The 21,349-nt window shown below is 48.0% G+C and overlaps 1 protein-coding gene across 1 annotated transcript in view; it reads left to right on the forward strand.

Annotated features, from left to right (window-relative positions):
* LOC147099956 (uncharacterized) overlaps window positions 1-21,349 on the forward strand; it is a 72,601-nt gene that overhangs the window by 39,741 nt on the left and 11,511 nt on the right. Inside the window, exon 3 of the mRNA XM_085968977.1 lies at window positions 2,945-2,994. The gene's annotated coding sequence lies outside the window, so the exon portion shown is untranslated. The remainder of the gene's footprint in view (window positions 1-2,944; window positions 2,995-21,349) is intronic.

Genomic DNA, 21,349 nt, shown 5'->3' on the forward strand with positions numbered 1-21,349 from the left:
GAGGTGGTTAGACTCTCTCTCGTTGGAAATGGTCATTGCCTGGCATTTGTGTGGCACAAATGTTACTCGCGAATGTTATCGATAAAGATAAAATAAACCCAGAATGTTATATCAAGATGAAACCAAGGGGACATAAACTTAAGTTAGAATTTTTTTTATATATATATTCAAGGAATATAATCCATCAATAAGGTAGTGATGGCAGAGACATTAGAGGAGTAATGTTAGGTTGGGTGAGTTGTAAAACTAGAGCAATGAGGTTCAACAGGTTAATGGTCTTTTCTCATTCTTGACTTTCTCTTGGGTTCTTGGCCAAATGTGCGTTCAACTGTGAAGGTATAAGCATAGCTCTGCAGCTCCCCCAAAGCCTAATGGGTAAAGGCACTAAGCTATACAGACTAGAGGGGAACACATTTCTCTGCTCGATGAATGTAGTGATGTCATAAGTGCATTCAAAAAGAACGAGTTTATGATGTTGTTACACATAGTGACCATAGCAATTCTCTCCTATCCCGTAGAAGGAAAGTGCCAAGCGCCAAGATTGATCCCAGGTCTGCGGAAGTTGGCTGAACTGAGATGAGGCAGGGGTGAGGAAAGAAAACTCCATCAGTGTTTCCCGATGCTTAGAAAATTTATCCAGTGAGTGAGGCATAGAGACCAGGAAGGTCCTATGGACCTTTTAACCTCTGGTCTGTTAAGCGCACCTGGAGTGATGGTTGTGGCACTATAATTGGCTTCAGTATCCCTCGATTAGAGAGGAGGAAATCAGTCAGGACTTTTGCTTCTGAATACAATCAGGATGTCAGGCTATGAGGACAGCAAGAGAAAAAAGAAGACTTGCATTTGTATAGCACCTTTCACGACCTCAGGATGTCCCAAAGCACTTTACAGCCAATGAAGTACTTTTCGAAGTGTAGTCACTGTTGTAATGTAGGAAACGCAGCAGCCAATTTGCACACAGCAAGCTCCCACAAACAGCAATGTGATAACGACCAGATAATCAGTTTTTAGGTAAAGGTTGAGGGATAAATATTGGCCAGGACACCGGGGAGAACTCCCCTGGTGTTCTTCAAAATAGTGCCATGGGATTTTTTACATCCACCTGAGAGGGCAAACATTTAACATCTCATCTGAAAGACCTCCGACAGTGCAGCACTCCCTCAGTACTGCACTGTGAGTGTCATGTCCCTGGGGTGGGGGGGGGGGGGGAATTGAACCCACGACCTTCTGACTCAGAGGCAAGAGTGCTACGCACTGAGCCACGGTTGACACAGTTTTACACATGGTTCACGCATAAATAATATATATGGGTGACTGAAGGGTGCCTCATGCTCAAAAAACCTACTCCAGCAAGACTCTCACTTTCAGCATGTGGGTCTTTGTTGACTAATGAGGTATTTTTCTCTTAACCTTTGAAAGGTTGGTCAATCCTGACCTAGGCAGTTGACTTTAATCTCTCTGCGATCATTCGCATTACACAAAGAGGTTCAAAGCAATAAAACATAGGCTGAATGGAATTTAAACCCTAGATTATCTGCTGCCGTTTCGCTCGCGCAAAATTCATCGGGAGCTGTTTCCCGTTCCCTGCTCTCTCGGTATTTTTCACTGGAAGCGATGTCAGCTATATACAGTAACACATCTGGCCAAATATATAAAGTGCATTTCTTGGCATGGGAGGCTTGTTCGTCCCTAGAATCCAGCATTTCTAAGGGCAACAGAGAGAATAATTAACAATTAAAAGGCGTGACTGCAAGGGCTGCCGCGATTCTGGGGGGAAAAAAATGCCCACCAATCCTTGCGGCCCTTCCGGGCAGATTCCCCAACAGTGGGGAACCCGCCTGAAAATGAATATTGCCGCGACCCTGGAAAATCGGCCGGGGTCAGAGATGCATTCTTGTGGCGGGTGGAACTCGCACACTCTGAACGTGAGCCAGGATTCTGCAAAAGTGCAACATCCCAGCCTAAGTGTTCTTCATTCTGTACAACAACAACTTGCATTTATATAGCACCTTTAACGTACGAAAGCGTCCCAAGGTGCTTCACAGGAGCGTTATCAAACAAAATTTGACACCGAGCCACGTAAGCAGATATGAGGACAGGTGACCGAAAGTTTGGTCAAAGAGGTAGGTTTTAAGGAGCATCTTAAATGAGGAGAGAGAGGTAGCGAGGCGGAGAGGTTTAGTGAGGAAATTCCAGAGCTTCGAGCCCAGGAAGCTGAAGGCACGGCCGCCAATGGTGGAGCGATGAAAATCAGGGATGCTCAAGAGGCCAGAATTGGAGGAGCGCAGAGTTCTCGGAGAGTTTTAAGGCTGGAGGAGGTTACAGAGATAGGGAGGGGCAAGACCATGGAGGGATTTAAAGATATGAATGAGAATTTTAAAACCCAGGAGGCAATGGGTCAGCGAGCAAAGGGGTGATGGGTGAACGGAATTTGGTGCGAGTTAGGATACGGGCCGCAGAGTTTTGGAGGAGCTCAAGTTTATGAAGGGTGAAAGGTGGGAGGCTGGGCAGTAGTGTGTTGGAATAGTCAAGTCTCGAGGGGACAAAGGCATGGATGAGGGTCTCCGCAGCAGATGAGCTGAGGCAGGGGCGGAGACGGGCGATGTTACAGAGGTGCTGGTAGGCGGTGGACAGGATAGGGGGTCGAATGCTCAGCTCAGGGACAAAAAGGACACCAAGGTTGTGAACGGTCTTGTTCAGCCTCAGACAGTGGCAAGGGAGAGCGATGGAGTCGATGGCTAGGAAACGGAGTTGTGGCAGGGGCCGAAGACAATGGCTTCGGTCTTCCCAGTATTTAATTGGGAGGAAATTTCTGCTCATCCACTACTGGATGGAGCGGACAAGCAGTCTGACAAATCAGAGGCAATGGAGGGTCGAGAGAGGTGGTGGTGAGGTTGCGCTGGGTAGTCATTTTGTAATAATAATTCTGTAATTTTTCTTGTAGACCCACATCCTAGATTCCATTCAAGAAGATCAGTGGAGAAAAAAACAGAGGTAAGATCATCATCATTTTTTTCTGCCATTACAATTAAGCAGTAGGAATAATATATTCTTTATTTTTCTCCATATACCACTGGATGAGTCAGGTCTGTCTGTGCATAAAATCATGCATGGGGAAAAAAAGATGTTCAGCTTGCACTCAGTCTTTTATGCAGAAGCGTTAGTCATAACTTTCCAGAGCTCTCTAGATTCAGGAATTGCACCTTTGGATTGGAGAATTGAAAATGTCGCCCCACTATTTGCAAAGGGAGGGAGGGAGAAACCAGCTAACTACAGACCTGTCGGTATAACACCAGTTGTGGGGAAGTTTAGTCATCAGAGACAGAGGGAGGAATTTTGCCAGCCCTGGGGAGACGGGTATGGAGGCAGGACTGCCGAGAAAATGGCAGAAACTGGGAGCAGGTACCGAACCCGCTCCCAACCCGCCTCCGTGCCATCTTCCTGGGAGGCGGGTCCCCGACTCGTGCAGGGACCCGTCTCCTCGAGGCGGAAAGGGGATTACAGCCATTTAATTGCCTAACAGGTAGTTAACAGGCAGTTAAGGGGCTTATCCCCATTTTACCCCTGCAATTGCAGGCTTCCCGACGGCTGCAAACCTCGCCAGGGTCAGCGAGGCGAGCAGTGAGTCTGCGGGGTGAGAGGGATCGAAAAGTGCGCTGTGGAGGTGAGTGATGGGTGCAAGTGTGGACAAGTAAGTATGAGAGGTGAGTGTAAAGTGTCAGAAAAATTTCTTTACCTTTGTTTCTTTCTGCAGGCTTCAACCCTTGGGGATCAGGAGGTGCCTCATCTCAACGGCAGAGATGACAGAATGGCTGCTGCATTCTCAGTAAAAGGGCTCACCTTAGAACAGAGATTGTCAGCGTTTGACAGCTTCTCAAAAGAAACGTCATATGCTGACGTCCTCTGTCACCGGCTTTCCCTTAATTGGCCGGCTAAGCCCGCTGGGCGGGCTTAACAAGGTCAATCAAGGGAAAACAGCGTGGGTTGGCCGGACGTCGTTGGGGGCAGGACTAAAACCCTAAAACCAGCAGTCCCACCCTCAACATGCCCCCATTGACAAAATCCAGCTCAGAGTGACCGAGGCACCAAGTGTGATCTGATTAGAAAGAGTCGGCATGGATACGTGAAGGGTAGGTCATGCCTGACTAATCCAGCTGAATTTTTTGAGGAGATCCCTAGCATGATGAATAAACGGAATTTCTATATGGACCTCCAGAAGGCATTTGATGAGATTCAGCGCAAGCAATTATCGGCAAAAGTGAAAGTGCACAGAATGAGAGGTAACCTTGTGACATGGGTTGGTCATTGGCTGGCAAGTAGGAGGCAAGAGAGTAGGGACACAGGATGTGACAAGTGGTGTTCCCCAGAGATCTGTACTGGGGCCTAAGCTTTTCACCATGACATGGATGAAGGAATAGAGAGCTGTATATCCAAATTTGCAGAGGACACTAAGTTAGGAGGCACAGAAAGTTGTGTCGATGGAAGCAGGAAGTGACAAAGGGGCAAAATTATGGCCAATGGAGTTCAATGTGAGGAAGTGTGAGGTCATCCAAAGACAAATCGGAATATTTTCTTAATGGTGAGAGTGTCGGAACTGTGGAGGAGCAAAGGGATTTGGGAGTCCATGTACACAAATCACTAAAAGCTAGTGCGCGGGTACCAAAAGCAAAAAGGCTACTGGAATGTTGGCCTTTATCTCAAGGGGTTGGAATGGCTGCTTCAGTTGTACAGAGCCTTGGTCAGACCCCACCTGGAGTTCTGGGTTCAGTTTTGGGCACCGAACCTCAGCAAAGATATTATCTCTCCACGGATGTTGCCTGGCCTGCTGAATTTTTCCAGCATTTTCTGTCGTTACTCAGGAAAGATATATTGGTCTCGGAAGGGGTAGAGCACAGATTCACCAGAGTGATACCAGGGCTTAAAGGGTAAAACAATGATCTATTTGTGGTGTTTAAAATGATTAAAAGATTTGATAGGTTAGATATAGAGAAACTATTTCCTCTGGTGGGGGGGGGTCCAGAACAAGAGGCCATAATCTTAGAATTAGAGCCAGGCCACTTAGGAGTGAAATCGGAAAACACGTTTTCACACACGGGGTAGTGGAAATCTGGAGCTCTCTTCTTCAAAAGGTTGAGGCTGGGTCAACTGAAATTTTCAAGACTGAGATTGATAGATTTTTGCTAGATGAGGGTATCCAGGGATATAGAACAAATGCGGGTAAATGGAATTGAGGTACAAATCAGCCATCAGTTAATTGAATGGCGGAACAGGCTTGAGGGGCTGAATGGCCTCCCCCTGTTCCTATGTTCCATCTGTACAACAGATCATGATCACTGAATTGCTTGAGCAAGAAAAGCTACTGTATACAGCGTACAGGGCTCAGTCTGATAACATTATACACACAACAGCATCCGATCCTGGACTGTAGCACTGATCATAGAGTCCAGCCATCTGGGGGTCGTAGAGTGTCGTAGATTTTCACTTTATACCTCAGGAGAAAGTAGATACTAAGGGCTGGATTTTCATTGAGGAATCGGGTAGGAGGCGGGACTACAACTTTTGGGGTTGTAGTCCCGCCTCCATCGAGTTCTAGCCAACCCACGCGATTTTGACTTGATTGACCTTGTTGAGCCCGCCCAGCGGCCTCAGCAGGCCAATTAAGGGCCACTCGGCAACAGGTGACGTCACAGACTGAAATTTCATCTATCAAGACCTTTTGACAGATGAAATATCAGCATTCGACAGCTGTTTGAAGCTGTCAAACACTGACAATCTGTACTCTAAGTTAATTCCTTCCTGTCAGGATGATTTAGAGATCTTCCCGGAACAGAAAGCTGAATGCTGGAACTTTTGACAGATCGCGGCCATTCTGCTTTCTGTGCCAATGAGATGAGGGACTCCCGAGACCTGAAGGAAGGAAGGCTGTAAATGTAAGTACAACTTCTTTAAACACTTTACACACACTAAACACACTTACCTCTGCACTCATGCACCCATCACTCACCTGAACACCAGACATCTCGACCTCTCCAAGCCCTTCATCCCGACGGCCCGCCTCGCTAACTTGGCGTGGTTTGGAGCCGTCGGGAATCCCACATTTCCACAATGAAAATAGGGATTAGGCTAAAAACTGCCTGTTAACTACCTGTTAACAGGCAGTTAATTGGCTCTAATCCCCTTCCTGCCTCGGGGAGGCGGGTCCCAGTGCGGGTCGGGTACCCACCTCCTTTGAAAATGGCATGGAGGCGGGTTGGGAGCGGGATGGGTTCGTGCCCCCCCGATTTCGGGATTTTAACCTCCCGCACGCCTCCAATCCCGCCTCCACGGCCCAATGACAATCCAGCCCTAAATCCTCAGCTCCAGAATCACTGACTCCTGAGTTTTCTTTATTGGTGACTTTGTTCAGAACCTGGCAAGAAATCTTTGCTTTTACTTTTTATGAGAATCAGAATAGACCAATTGATCAATGTGGCTCAAGTCTTATAACTCACGCCGCTGTGGCATAGCCTTTCCCTTGTTATTTGAGAAGTTACCAGATGACCCAAATTGTCTTCGAAAGAAAGAAAGACTTGCATTTCTACAGCGCCTTTCACGGCCACCCACAGCACTTTACAGCCAATGAAGTACTTTTTTTGAAGTGTGGTCACTGTTGTAATGTGGGATACGCGGCAGCCAATTTGCGCACAGCAAGCTCCCACAAACAGCAAAGTGATAAAGACCCAGATAATCTGTTTCAGTGATGTTGATTGAGGGATAAATATTGGCCCAGGACACTGGGGAGAACTCCCCAGACTCCTCTTCGAAATAATCTGATGGAATCTTTTACCTCCACCTGAGAGAGCAGACGGGGCTTCGGTTTAACGTCCCATCCAAAAGGTTCCATTACACTGGTTGACCAGTAATGTACATTACAGTCAGTTACACGTTTCATTCAAGTGGCTTAAAGGGTGAATTTCCACAGGGGTTCTCTCGCTCGCTCGCCCGTCATAACTTCGGGAGTTTCTTGTGCCTCTGCTGCCAAAGTTACAACGGAACTCCTCGTGGATTATCAACCCCCTCCTCCAACCCCACCCCCGCTCCAACCCCACCCCCCTCCCCCAACCCCACCCCCCCTCCAACCCCACCCCCCGCTCCAACCCCACCCCCCCTCCCCCAACCCCACCCCCCCTCCAACCCCACCCCCGCTCCAACCCCACCCCCCTCCCCCAACCCCACCCCCCTCCAACCCCACCCCCGCTCCAACCCCACCCCCCCTCCCCCAACCCCACCCCCCCTCCAACCCCACCCCCCCTCCAACCCCACCCCCGCTCCAACCCCACCCCCCTCCCCCAACCCCACCCCCCCTCCAACCCCACCCCCGCTCCAACCCCACCCCCCTCCCCCAACCCCACCCCCCCTCCAACCCCACCCCCGCTCCAACCCCAGCCCCCTCCCCCAACCCCACCCCCCAACCCCACCCCCACTCCAACCCCAGCCCCCTCCCCCAACCCCACACCCCCTCCCCCACCTCCTCCCCCAACCCCGCCCCCCTCCCCCAACCCCACCCCCTCCTCCAGCCCCACCCCCCTCCCCCAACCCCAGCCCCCCTCCCCCAACCCACTCACCCCACCCCTCCAACCCCACCCCCTCCCCCAACCCCGCCCCCCTCCCCAACCCCGCCCCCCTCCTCCAACCCCACCCCCTCCTCCAACCCCACCCCCTCCTCCAACCCCACCCCCCTCCCCCAACCCCAGCCCCCCTCCCCCAACCCACTCACCCGAGCCCACCCCCCTCCAACCACACCCCCCTCCCCAACCCCAGCCCCCCTCCCCCAGCCCACCTCCCCCAACCCCAACCCCCCTCCCCCAACCCCAGCCCACTCACCCAACCCCACCCCCACCCCACCCCTCCAACCCCACCCCCACCCCTCCAACCCCACCCCCACCCCTCCAACCCCACCCCCCCTCCCCCAACCCCACCCCTCCCCCAACCCCGCCCCCCCTCCCCCAACCCCGCCCCTCCTCCCCCAACCCCGCCCCTCCTCCCCCAACCCCGCCCCCCCCTCCCCCAACCCCGCCCCCCTCCCCCAACCCCGCCCCCCAACCCCACCCCCCTCCCCCAAACCCACCCCCCCGCCAACCTCACATGCTATATCGCCGATCTAGGTCACCACATTGCTTCTGTTATGTCTGCCTCTATCTCACTGACATATTCTTCACATTAACATGTTCTTTCACAAATTATAATTTTTGCTTTCATCTCCCAGCAGAATGGAACAAAAGAGAGGTAGAAACACCATAGCAGCAGCCGCAGCATCGCCCTGGCAACCAGACAACACAAACCTCCTGCACAGTTGCCACTACTCTGAAGCTTTTTTTCTCAAGTAATTTCATTACTGAAGAAAAAATTAACATGCTTTCTCAGTCTATGTAGAATAACAGAAATACTTCGTAGTTTACCTGCTGCTTGCATACACATGGATTTGGGGTCTTATACAGTTAAGCTAGGTCCACAGGTGCCATCTCCAAATAGGAGCCAGCTCCAAATTTATATCTGTGGGCTGCCATACTATTGACAAGTGACCAAAAATATCTCATCATGATCAGGAGGGTCAGTCTTGGTTCAGTTGGCAGCATTCATGTCTTTGAGTCATAGGAACAGGAGGGAGGCCATTCAGCCCCTCGAGCCTGTTCCACCATTCAATTAGATCATGGCTGAGCTGTATCTTAACTCCTTCCACCCGCCTTGGTTCCGTAACCTTTAATACCCTTGCCTAACGAAAATCTATCAGTCTCAGTTTAGCCTCAACAGCTTTTTGGAGGAAGAGAGTGCCAGAGAATCGGAAGGTTGTTCAGGCTGCACTCTGGGAATTGAAGACATAATCTATGCTGACACTTAGTGCAGCACTCCCTCAGTGCTGCAATGATCAGAGTTGTCACCCTTTGGATGAGATGTTAAACTTGTCTGTTTGGGGGAAAGTGAACAATCCCAGGACACTATTGGAAGAAGAACAGAGAGCTCTCTTGATGTCTTCAGTCAACACCATAAAAATAAAACAGATTAACAAGTCATTCATCTCAATGTTGTTTGTGGGATCTGTGCAAAATGACTGCTGCATTTGCCTACCTAACAATATTGTACTCCAAAAAGCAATTCATTGTTTGTGATGTGTTTTGCTTACACGACAACAATGACTATACTTCAAAAATACTTCATTGGCTGTGAAGCACTTTGGGACATCCTGAGATCGTGAAAGATGCTATATAAATGCAAGTTTGCTCTTTTCTTTCTCTCTCTCTTTCTTTCTCTCTCTCTTTCTTTCTCTCTCTTTCTTTCTCTCTCTCTTTCTTTCTTTCTCTCTTTCTTTCTTTCTTCTCTTTCTCTCTTTCTCTCTCTCTTTCTCTCTCTCTCTTTCTCTCTTTCTCTCTTTCTTTCTTTCTTTCTCTCTTTCTTTCTTTCTCTCTTTCTCTCTCCTTTTCTTTCTCTCCCATTAAATGGAAATCTTTCTGTCATGATGGCGCTGAGGCTACATACTTGGGGCAATAGATGGGACCTACAATGGCCACCCCTGGCCTGTGGTAAATATTTCCAGAAGTGATGGCGACCATAGTGACGTGCCCAGGTGAGATATGGGCTTCTCCTGAGCATTGATATTGATCGCATCGTATGAAAGCTTGTGGCATGTTCTGTCTTTGTTCTTTGTTTTAAAGTATTTTTGTCGCTCAAGGAAGTTAGATGAAGCTGCTTTGTCGAGTAAAGAAAAACTTCAAAAGCTAGAAATCTGACGTAACATTAGAACACGCTGAAAGTAAACAGCAGGTCTTATCACAGAGAAAGGGCAGACCAATGCTTTGGGTTTATGCCTTTCATCAGTAGCTGTTTTAAAATGCCCCAAACTATAGATACAAGAAATGTACGTGCTCCATTTTTGCTGTCTCGTTTTCATGGTCATGAGAAAAACAAGGGAGGAGTAAGGGAGGAGGCGAAACAGGCTTGAGGGGCTGAATGGCCTCCTCCTGCTCCTAAGTTCCTAATTTGCTCCATCAACAATGCAAATTCTCTTCCCTTTTAGAACCTCAGCCCTTAAGTGTGCCAGATGAGGAAGATCTCACAGCTTAGACATTGGGCTGCGCCTGAATCGGGCCTTAAAACCTGGACGTCTGTGCTGGAGCCTTTACCAATATGGCGGGCGATGTGGAATTAATGCGTTCACGGGCGCCATTTTGGACACTTAGGTGCCCTTTTTATATGCCTATAAAACAGTTGCGGCGCAATCCAATTTCTAGGCCATAGCCACAGAAGGGCGAAAAGCACCATCCAATCTTTGAATGACCGCTGGTTATAGACGTATTAAGGACCTCTTCTTCTTCTTAGGCAGCCCCTCAGAACCGAGGATGACTTGCTTCCACATTAAAAATGAGTTTGCAGTTGACTGATGAGTCCAATGCGGGACCTACAGTCTCTGTCACAGGTGGGGCAGACGGTGGTTGAAGGGGCGGGTGGGTGGGGTGCTTGGGTTGACGTGCACTCCTTCCGCTGTTTGCGCTTGGCTTCCGCTTGCTCCCGGCGAAGAGACTCGAGGTGTTCGGCGCCTTCCCGGATGCTTCTCCTCCACTTTGTGCGGTCTTGGGCCAGGGATTCCCAGGTGTCGGTGGGGATGTTACACTTTTTCAAGGAGACTTTGAGGGTGTCCTTGAAGCATTTCCTCTGCCCACCTGGGGCTCTCTTGCCGTGCCGGAGCTCCGAGTAGAGCGCTTGTTTTGGGAGTCTCGTATCGGGCATGCGGACGATGTGACCCGTCCATCGGAGCTGATTGAACGTATTACAGGGGATCGACCTCTTGTACAAGGCGATCCCTCGACCCCAGCCAGAAACCGATCTAGCTCTCTCTTGAAGGAATACAGTGAACCAGTGTTCACCACATGAGCTGGCAGCCTGTTCCACAGGTTCACTATTCTCTGGGAAAGGAAGAACAACATAACATCCAACCTAGTTCTGCCTTTACATAACTTGCAAGCATCCTCCCTAACCCATTCACTTGAAATAATTGGTTCACATAAGCGCAGACTAGTCCCTTCATTATTTTATAAACCTTGACTAAATCACCCCTTTCCTAAAGCATACAGACCCAGCTCTTTGAGCCCATCTGTGTAACTAAGGTGCTCCAAACTGGGATTTAATCGTGTGGCCCTCCTCTGCACCCTTTCCAAAGCCTCACTATCGCCCACCATGTGAGGAGACCAAAACTGGACACAATATTCCAACTGAGGCCTAACCAAGATCTTGTACCAGGACAAAGTGGTATGCTTTGTTTTGCAACAACATAATGGTGAGCTCTGCCTTTCAGAGGAGATGTTTAGTCGAGGCCCAGCCTGCCCGCTCATGTGGACATAATAGATCCTACGGCACTTACAGATCGCAGGACACTATTGAAAGAAGAATAGGGAGTTCTCTTGACATTTAGGAAGGATGATATAATTCAAAAAGTGCACATTATCCTCCAGAATTATGTTGTTCTCCAGTGAGAACAGGCTCCTGTACACGGAGGAGTAAGAAGTCCTCCAGTGAAATCATAAATCTAAACGATGTTTGTGGTTTTGTGAAGAAAACCGACCGGAGCAAATCTTCGAGTTTTTTGATGAGGTAACAGAGAGGGTTGATGAGGGCAGTGCGGTTGATGTGGTGTACATGGACTTCCAAAAGGCGTTGGATAAAGTGCCACATTTGCAGAGGACACATAATTTGGAGGTATAGTGAACAGTGAGGAGGATACTGATAGACTTCATGAAGACATTGACAGGCTGGTGAAATGGGCGGACACGTAGTAGATGAAATTTAATGCAGAAAAGTGCGAAGTGATACATTTTGGTAGCAAGAACGAGGAGAGGAAATATAAGCTAAAGGGTACAATCCTAAAGGGGGTGCAAGAACAGAGAGACCTGGGGGTATATGTGCACAAATCGTTCAAGGTGGCAGGGCAGATTGAGAAAGTGATTAAAAAAGCATCCTGGGCTTCATAAACGGAGACATAGGGCTCGATTTTCCAAGCCCCGTGGAGGCGGGTTTGGAGGCGGGAGTGGTGGGAAAATTGCAGAATCGGGAGGCAGGAACCCATCCCGCCCCCAACCTGCCTCCGTGCCAATGTCCCAGGAGGCGGGTACCCGACCTGTGCTGGGAGCCGCCTCCCCGAGGCAGGAAGGGGATTAGTGCCAATTAACTGCCTGTTAACATGTAGTTAACAGGCAGTTTTTTTGCCTAATCCCTATTTTTAGCCCTGAAGTGTGGCTGTCCGACGGCTCCGAACCACGCCAAGTTAGCGAGGCGGACCGTCGATCTGCAGGGGTTGGAGGGGTCGAGATGTCCGTTGTGCAGGGGAGTGATGGGTGCATGTGTGCAGAGGTAAGTGTGTGAGGTAAGTGTAAAGTGTTTTAATAAGTTTTACTTACCTTTACTTTCTCCTGCAGACTTCCTTCCATCAGTTCTCAGGAGTCCCTCAGCTCACCGGCACAGAAAGCAGAATGGCCGCTGAACTGTCAAAAGCTGCAGCCTCTGCTTTCTGGTCTGGAGAGATCTCTAACTGAGTCTGAGTAGAAGGACTCAAGTTAGAAGACAAATTGTCAATGTTTGACAGATTCACAGAGCTGTCAAATGCTGACTTTTCATCTGCTAAAAGCTCTTGACAGATGAAATGTCAATCGCTGACATCACCAGTAACCAGGTGTCCCTTAATTGGCCTGCTGAGCCCGCTGGGTGAGCTTAACAAGGTCAATCAAAGGAAAATAGTGTGGGTTGGCCACAAGTCGATGGAGGCGAGACTACAACCCAAAAAGTGGGAGTCCCGCCTCCAAAAGCTCCCCATTGACAAAATCCAGCCCATAGAATGCAAAAGCAAGGAAGTTATGATGAACCTTTATAAAACACTGGTTCAGCTTCAACTGGAGTATTGTGTCCAATTCTGGGCACCACACATTAGGAAGGATGTGAAGGCCTTAGAGAGGGTGCAGAAAAGATTTACGAGAATGATTCTAGGGATGAGGGACTTCAATTACGTGGATAGACTAGAGAGGCTAGGGTTGTTCTCCTTAGAGCAGAGGAGGTTGAGAGGAGATTTGCTAGAGGTATTCAGAATCATTAGGGGTCTGAACAGAGTAGATAGGAGAGAAACTGTTCCATTGGCGGAAGGGTTGAGAACAAGAGAACACAGATTTAAGGGGCTGGATTTTACATAGAAACATAGAAGATAGGAGCAGGAGTAGGCCATTCGGCCCCTCGTCCTGCTCCGCCATTCGATGAGATCATGGCTGATCATCCAAACCGAGACGCGTTGGGGGCGGGACTGCTGCCTTCCGGGTTCTAGTCCCGCCCCCAGCGACATCCGATGCACAGACGCTATTTTCCCGTGATTGGCCTTGTTAATCCCGCCCTGCGGGCTTGCCGGCCAATTAAGGGAAAGCCGGTGTCAGATGACGTCAGTTGATGACGCTTCATCTGTCGATTTTCTTAAAGGCACATGAACCATAAATTTTTGACAGTGTTTGACAGCATTGAGGTGCTGTCAAACACTGACAATCACTGTACACAGGTGAGCCCTTGCACCCAGGTTCTCCAATGACTCTCTCCTTAGGATGAAACAAATGGCAGCTGCAGGTGAGGGCACAGAAACGATCTGTCACTTCTCCCATTGAGGTGAGGCCACACAAACACTTAAAAGCTTGTCACCTACAGAAAAATCTAAACACACTAAAAATGACTTTCCCAACATTTCCTTACCTCTGATACTCATCAGTGTCCCATTGCATTCTTCACACCACTTCTGCAGCTGTCATGTATACACCAACATAACAACAGACCCACAGCACGCCTCACTTAACCTGGCAGGGTTCCCCGACGTTGGGAAACCCACAGCAGAAGTCTAAAAATTGGAAAAAGCCTTTTAACTGTCTGTTAACAGGCAATTAAGAACATAAGAACATAAGAAATAGGAGCAGGAGTAGGCCAATCGGCCCCTCGAGCCTTCTCCGCCATTCAATAAGATCATGGCTGATCTGATCCTAACCGCCAATCCACTATCACAGAACCATCTCCTGAATCTAACAGAATTAGACACACGAAATAGGAGCAGGATCAGGCTACACGGCCCCTGGGCCCGCTCCGCTACCCACAGGGCCATGACCGATCCGAACCTAGACTCATGTCCAAATTCCTGCCCGCTCCCCGTAACCCTTTACTTCTAGGAAACTGTCTATTTCTGTTTTTAATTTATGTAATGATGTAGCTTCTACAGCTTTTTGGGGCAGCAAATTCCACAGACCTACCACCCTCTGAGTGAAGTAGTTCCTCCTCATCTCAGTTTTGAAAGAGCAGCCCCTTATTCTAAGACTATGCCCCCTAGTTCTAGTTTCACCCATCATCGGGAACATCCTCCCCGCAGTGGCTATAATCTTCTTCCCGCCGCTAGGAGTCGGGTCCCTGCACAAATCGGTGCCCCGACTCCTGGTAAGATTGTTTGGCGGCGGGTTGGGAGTGGGCTCGGGACCCGCTCCCATTCTTTTTGACTTTCCCAGTAGTTCCGCCTCCAAACCCGCCTCCTCAGGGCTGGTAAAATCCAGCCCAAGGTGATTGGCTAAAGAACCAAAGGCGACATGAGGAAAAACTTTTTTACGCAGCGAGTGGTTATGATCTGGAATGCACTGCCTGAAAGGGCGGTGGAGGCAGACTCAACTGTGGCTTTCAAAGGGGAATTGGATAAGTACCTGAGGGGAACAATTTGCAGGGCGGGGAGTGGGACTGGCTGAAGTGCTCTTGCAGAGAGCCGGCACGGGCTCGACGGGCCGAATGGCCTCCTTCTGTGCTGTAACCATTCTATGATTCACAATTGAATAGGCCATGCTGCTACACACAGTGACCAGACCAACTCCTTCCCTAGAGTTTCCAAGTTATTATCAGTTGCATTTTCTAATCTGTGAAGTTGGTACAGTATTACATTCCTCTGGGTGTTACTTTTATGGAGGAGTTAACACACAGAGAAATGTAAGACTTGTTAAGCATTCATACTTGAACTTTGCCAATCAGAATATGTACCTCTTTATACCTCATAGTCTCAGGATAATGGTTCGGTCATTTAAGACTGAGATGAGGAGGAATTTCTTCACTCAGAGGGTTGTGAATCTTTGAAATTCTCTGCCCCAGAGGGCTGTGGATGCTGAGTCGTTGAGTAGATTCAAGGCTGAGAGAGATAGATTTTTGGACTCATGGGGAATCAAGGGATATGGGGATCAGGCGGGAAAGTGGAGTTGAGGTCGAAGATCAGCAATGATCTTATTGAATGGAGGAGCAGGCTCGAGGGGCGGAATGGCCGACTCCTGCTCCTATTTCTTATGTTCTTATGTACTGTGTTTAAAAAACAAAGTTTCATAGTTCAATAATATGTTTAAAGTGTTGCTTCTTGGAAGCATCACACTTCCTTCTTGTCACTCTTCAGACATTGCACCTCGACATGTCCTCTGACTCACTGTGAGCATTGCCACGGGATATCTGCTAAGCGATAAAGTGAAGGTTTTTGGTTATTACAAACTCTGCTATTAATTTGATTGTTCAACAAGTTGTTTGAGGTTTAGGAGAAAGGCGAAGCCAGCAATTTTGCTTTCCTCACACAACCTAATTACACGTGTGAGCAGAAGTTGAAAACATCTGAAGATAAAACATTGGGCCTGTATTTGCCGTAGCAGGGCATCTAACGGTGTCTGCCGTTAGTTAGACTTTCCCTCACACCCTTCAGCTCCAAACTTACTTCCCCACAAAGTTGCTGAAGGTGGGAGCTGATAACAGCGCAGCGAGGGCAACATGTCATCCGGGACCCGAGTGAACAGGGCAACCAACAGGGTATCTCCGTCACCAATGAGATTTAAGGATTGGGAAATAAACAGCGGAAGGACTGAGAAGGAGGGTGAATTAAAGGGGCTGAATTCAATGTCAAATCAGGTACAGAGAGAGAAATAAAGAGAGAGAAAGAAAGTTTGGATTAAGAGAGAGAGAAAGGAAAGGTAAGAACAATATTTTAAATTGAAGATTTGACATTTTTGAAATCGTCCCGAAAAATTCAAAACCTGAAGGAATGGATCTCCACACTTGTAATAGTTCATTTTCAGTGCCAGAGAGGTTGATTGGCAGTAATTAACATTTATCACATCGTTACAAGTGTACTTACCCTCGTAATTACAAGACTTAACTTTCAGTGGCCAGTTTAATGGGCAAATACAACAAGTTCCTAAAATAAAACGGGGGGGGTGAAAGGGGGGTGGTGGGGGAGGCTAAGGGCGCAATGTCGTTTTTGCGAAGTTAATGTCAACTCGGACAGCAACTTTTGGATATTCACATTTAACCACGCCTGAAGTTCCTGTATCATTTAACCCCTAATTGGCCCTATATCTCCAATTCTGGCCTCTTGCCCATCCCCAATTTTCAGCGCTCCACCATTGGCGGCCGTGCCTAGACCCTAAGCCCTGGCATTCCCTCCCTAAACCTCTCCGCCTCTCTACCTCTCTCTCCTTTTAAGACGCTCCTTAAAACCTACCTCTTTGACCAAGCGTTTGCTCCCCTGTCTTAACATCTCCTTATGTGGCTCAGTGTCAAATTTAGTTTGATTACGCTCCTGTGAAGCGCCTCGGGACGTTTGACTACGTTGAAGACGCTGTATAAAATGCAAGTTGTTGTTGTATCTGTTCGCACTATAGGGAATGTTTTATAAATTGGCCTCCCAGTGCGGAGTTTTGTCAATTGGGATGCAGGCTTGGGTCCTGAAATGTGCTCCTGGCCACAAAACTCTCCACCAGGAGGGTGGATTTGTAAAATTACCCCATATGTACATGGTCTGAGGCAAAAAATCTCTTCCACCATAAGATGACAATGCCTGACTGAGCCTTGCTGTGCAGAATGCTACTTTATTTGAAGAATTGAGGAACATTACATGTAATCATGAATAATTCACCCTTTGATACAAATTGAAGTAAGGATTAAAGGGGCCAAAATACATAAAAGACTGGTCTGGTTGTATTTATGTGATACGGTATAGAATCACAGAATGATGCAGCGCAGGAGGAGGTCGTTCGGCCCATCGTGCCTGTGCCAGCAGCACAAAAGGAGGAAACGAGGTAATGTAATGTGCATTACTTACTTTATGGTTCCCTCTAATAGTGACATCTCACTGTAAGTGTGTCTTATGCCGTATAATATGATGTACACCAATCTGTTCACTGTAGAGGCCGCTTGCAATGGATTTATTATAGATTGGTTTACATAGTATTTGCAGCACAGAAACAGGCCATTTGGCCCAACATGTCCAAGCTGGTGTTTATGCTCCACATGGAGTTCCTCTCACCCTTCTTCATCTAACATCTCCTTCTATTCCCTTCTCCCGCATGTGCTTCCCCTTAAATGTATCTACGCTATTCGCTTCAACCACTCCCTGTGGCAGCGAGTTCCACATTCTCACCACTCTCTGGGGAAAGAAGTTTCTCCTGAATTCCCTATTGGATTTATTAGTGACTATCTTATATTTATGGCCCCTAGTTCTGGTCTCCCCTGCAAGTGGGAACATTTTCTCTACGTCTACCCTATCAAACCCCCTTCATAATCTTATAGACCTCGAGCAGGTCACCCCTCCATCTTCTCTTTTCTAGAGAAAGGAGCCCCTGCCTGTTCAATCATTCCTGATAGCTAGAACCTCTCAGTTCTTTATTTGAAGAATGAGGGACATTACATGTAGTGGTGCATAATTCACCCTTTGATACAAATTTAATTAAGGATTAAAGGGGCTAAAATATATAAAAGACTGGTCTGGTTGTATTTACATGATGTGGTGTAATACGCCTTACTTACATTATGGTTCCCTCTAATAGTGAAAGTGTCTTATGACGTATAATAAGATATACACCAGTCTGTTCACTGTAGAGGCATTATTATGGATTGGTTTGTGTGTAATGCAATGTGTAAAGTATTCTCTGTGAGTTGAGCGCCATCCAGTGGATAGTGACGGTTACAACAAGCTGATTTAAAGCTCCTGTGGCTTCAACTGAAGGTTGATCCGAAATCAGAATTTTCCTCTTGCTGGCTGGTAAAATAAATAATTGTATTTATATAGCGCCTTTTGAAGTGCAGTAATTCTTTGCAGCTGTTCTGCACAAGCAAGATCCCATTAACAGCCATGTGATGAATGACCAGTTCATCTCTTTCTGGTGGTGGGGTTGAGGTACGAATGTTGGTCACAACACTGAGAGGGCTCCCTACTCTTAATTGAACGGTACGATTTGATCTTTAACATCCGTCTGAACAGCCAGACACAGCTTCGGTTTAATTACATCATCCTTGACAAAGCAGCACTCGCCTAGTATTACACTGGAGTGTCAGCCTAGAATAGGTGCTCAAAGGCTTGGCTCGAACCTGCTACCTTCTCACCCAGACCTCAGGACGTCCCAAAGCGCTTTGCAGCCAATGAAGTGTAGTCACTGTTGTACTACTGGGGAAATGCAGCACCAATTGGCGCACAGCAAACAGCAATGAGATAATGACCAGATAATCAGTTTTAGTGATGTTGATTGAGGGATAAATATTGACCCAGGACTGCCTACTGCAGCAACAGGACCCAGGTAAGGAAGCGTTGAGGGGAGACGGGGTCTGGTCCATGCTGATTTTTGTCTGTGAATGAGGACTTGCAAACCAGGCCCCTAAAACACTGACTGTCTGTGCCAACCACAGCTGGTTTACCTGTTTGAATTCTGATCGTGCCCTGCACCATAAGCATCAGCCCAGTTCCTAGATTTCTCAATTAAAAAATAAACGCTCCAGGTCTTTCCCATCATGGGTTTTAATGACCTACAGATTGCCAATAGAAGGGAAAACTGAGAAAGGCGAGGGGCTTCACAGCTTTGAGATGATGAGCAGGAGTGATTTAGAGTAGAGACTGTTGCGATGAGTCTGAGTTTCAGCGCAGCAGGGATGCAAGAAGGAGCAGGAACGTGTAGTGCCGTGTACTTGGACCACAGGAGGACCAAGAAAGGAAAGTTCATAGAGACAATGACAATAATATTGTAGGGAAAATAGAGAAAGAAAAGGAGCCAGATCTGTAAAGGAAGAGGTGTGGGAAACTGATCAGTAGCGTTCTACAAAAGGAAAGCAAGGGTCATGTTTGAATCACAACGGTGCTCGCAGTAGGGAGATCAATAAAACTTCTAACGGAAGTTTACCTCAGTGATGAAGGGTCATCGACCTGAAACGTTAACTCTGTTTCTCTCTCCACGGATGCTGCCTGACCTGCTGAGTATTTCCAACATTTTCTGTTTTTATTTCACCTCAGGGCAGTCTGAGAAATCATCATGAGTTATATATGAAGTGTTGAGGGGAGACGGGGCCTGGTCCGGGAAAGACCTGGAACGTTTTTTTTTGAGAAACCTAGGAACTGGCTGATGCTTACGGTGCAGGGCACTATCAGAATTCAAACATGCAAACCAGCCGTGTTTGGCACAGACGGCCAGTGTTTTAGGGGCCTGGTTTGCAAGCCCTCGTTCACAGACAAAAATCAGCATGGACCAGGCCCCGTCTCCCCGCAACGCTTCATATATAACTCCTGATTTCTCAGACTGCACTGAGGTGAAATACCACTTCACTCAGACCTGGGTAAAGCTGGTACTTGTGATAATGCTGATAGTTGCTGCTCCCTAGTGGACCACGATTGTCACAGTCATCGATTGCAGCCCAGAGCCTCTGTTAATGCGGTTATGGGAAGCTCAGTTCTTTTTTTAAGGGAGGTGGATATTGTGCCTTCAGGAGTCAAACTGTACTGAAGCTACCTCCAAGTTCCCCTCCAAGTCACACACCATCCTGACTTAGAAATATATCGGCCGTTCCTTCATCGTCGCTGGGTCAAAATCCTGGAACTCCCTCCCTAACAGCACTGTGGGAGCGCCTTCACCACACGGACTGCAGCGGTTCAAGGCGGCGGTTCAACACCACCTTCTCGAGGGCAACTAGGGATGGGCAATAAATGCTGGCCTTGCCAGCGACACCCACATCCCAAGAACGAATTTTAAAAAGTCAAACTTTACTGAAGCTAGACGCACTTTTATAAAATATTGGAAAGTGAAGATTTCCTCTGCTCGCTATTTCTAATGAAATTGCAAATCCAATTTTTTTATAATGCTGAACTAATTTTGCTACAAGTACCGAACATAAAAAATCTTCCTGCAGAGCTTAAAAAGAGCTTCGAATATCCCAAAGTGTCTCACATACAATGAATGACTTTGAAGTGTCTTTTTATTTGTTCTCATGTTCCGGGTGACACTGGCAAGGTGGCACTTATTGCCCATCCCTAGTTGTGCTGAGAATGCTGTGGTGGAATAGTGATTGTTTTTACAATTGAGGGGCCCTTTAATGTCCTCTGAAGAAGTGACCTAAAGGACTGATTATCCGCCTGCGCCAAGTGTTAAGCAGATGTAGCGCATCCTGAGTGTGCTTCCCCCATCAGAGCCACTGTGTGCCTGATTTTTGCTGTCATGGGTCATTAGCATGGCCCGGACCCACCCTGACACTGGCCCACCCCTTGGTAGACCCTTGCACTGGGAAACTTTGGAACAGGGCCTCTGGACCTTCTGGCTGCTGCTGCTGCTGGAGACCCTCCAAACTGAACAAGCCCCTGGCACAGGCCCCCCCCCACTCTCAGCGTTCAGGGGACACCCTTGCATTTAGATGTCCTCTGGAAGAAGTTGCAGTGGGAGGGCCGTGGACGACCGCCTCCTGCGGTAGTTCCTGAGCAGCGCTGGGCCTATGCCTGCACTCGGCCGCCCTTTCAGCAAAGCCCCAGGAACCTCAGGGCAACTGAGCGTTCCCCAAGCACTGCAAAGAGAAGAAAGTCGGCCTTCAAGAGCCAACCGCATAGTGTGGGCCTGGAAGTGAACCACTTGGGTTTTTGTGACAGTCCGGTGACTTTTTCACAGCCTTTTCTTTCTGATGAAGGTCCCACAAACAGCAATGAGATGAACAACCAATGAATCTGCTGATCTAATAATGAGGAAATCCCAGTCGGTAGAATAATTGACAATGAATAAGCGTGATACAAATACATAGCTCGATAAGCAGAGGACACAGATTTAAGGTAATTGGCAAAAAGGACCAGAGGGGGAGATGAGGAAACATTTTTTTTACGCAGCGAATTGTTGTGACCTGGAACGCGCTGCCTGAAAGGGTGGTGGAAGCAGATTCAATAGTAACTTTCAAAAGGGATTTGGATAAATACTTGAAGGGGAAATATTTGCAGGGCTATGGGGAAAGAGCGGGGGGGGAGTGGGACTAATTGGATTGCTCTACCAAAGAGCCGGCA

Source organism: Somniosus microcephalus, chromosome 27, assembly GCF_052327205.1.
Source record: "Somniosus microcephalus isolate GS21.2 chromosome 27, FLI_Smic_1.0, whole genome shotgun sequence".
Classification (NCBI taxonomy): Eukaryota; Metazoa; Chordata; class Chondrichthyes; order Squaliformes; family Somniosidae; genus Somniosus; species Somniosus microcephalus.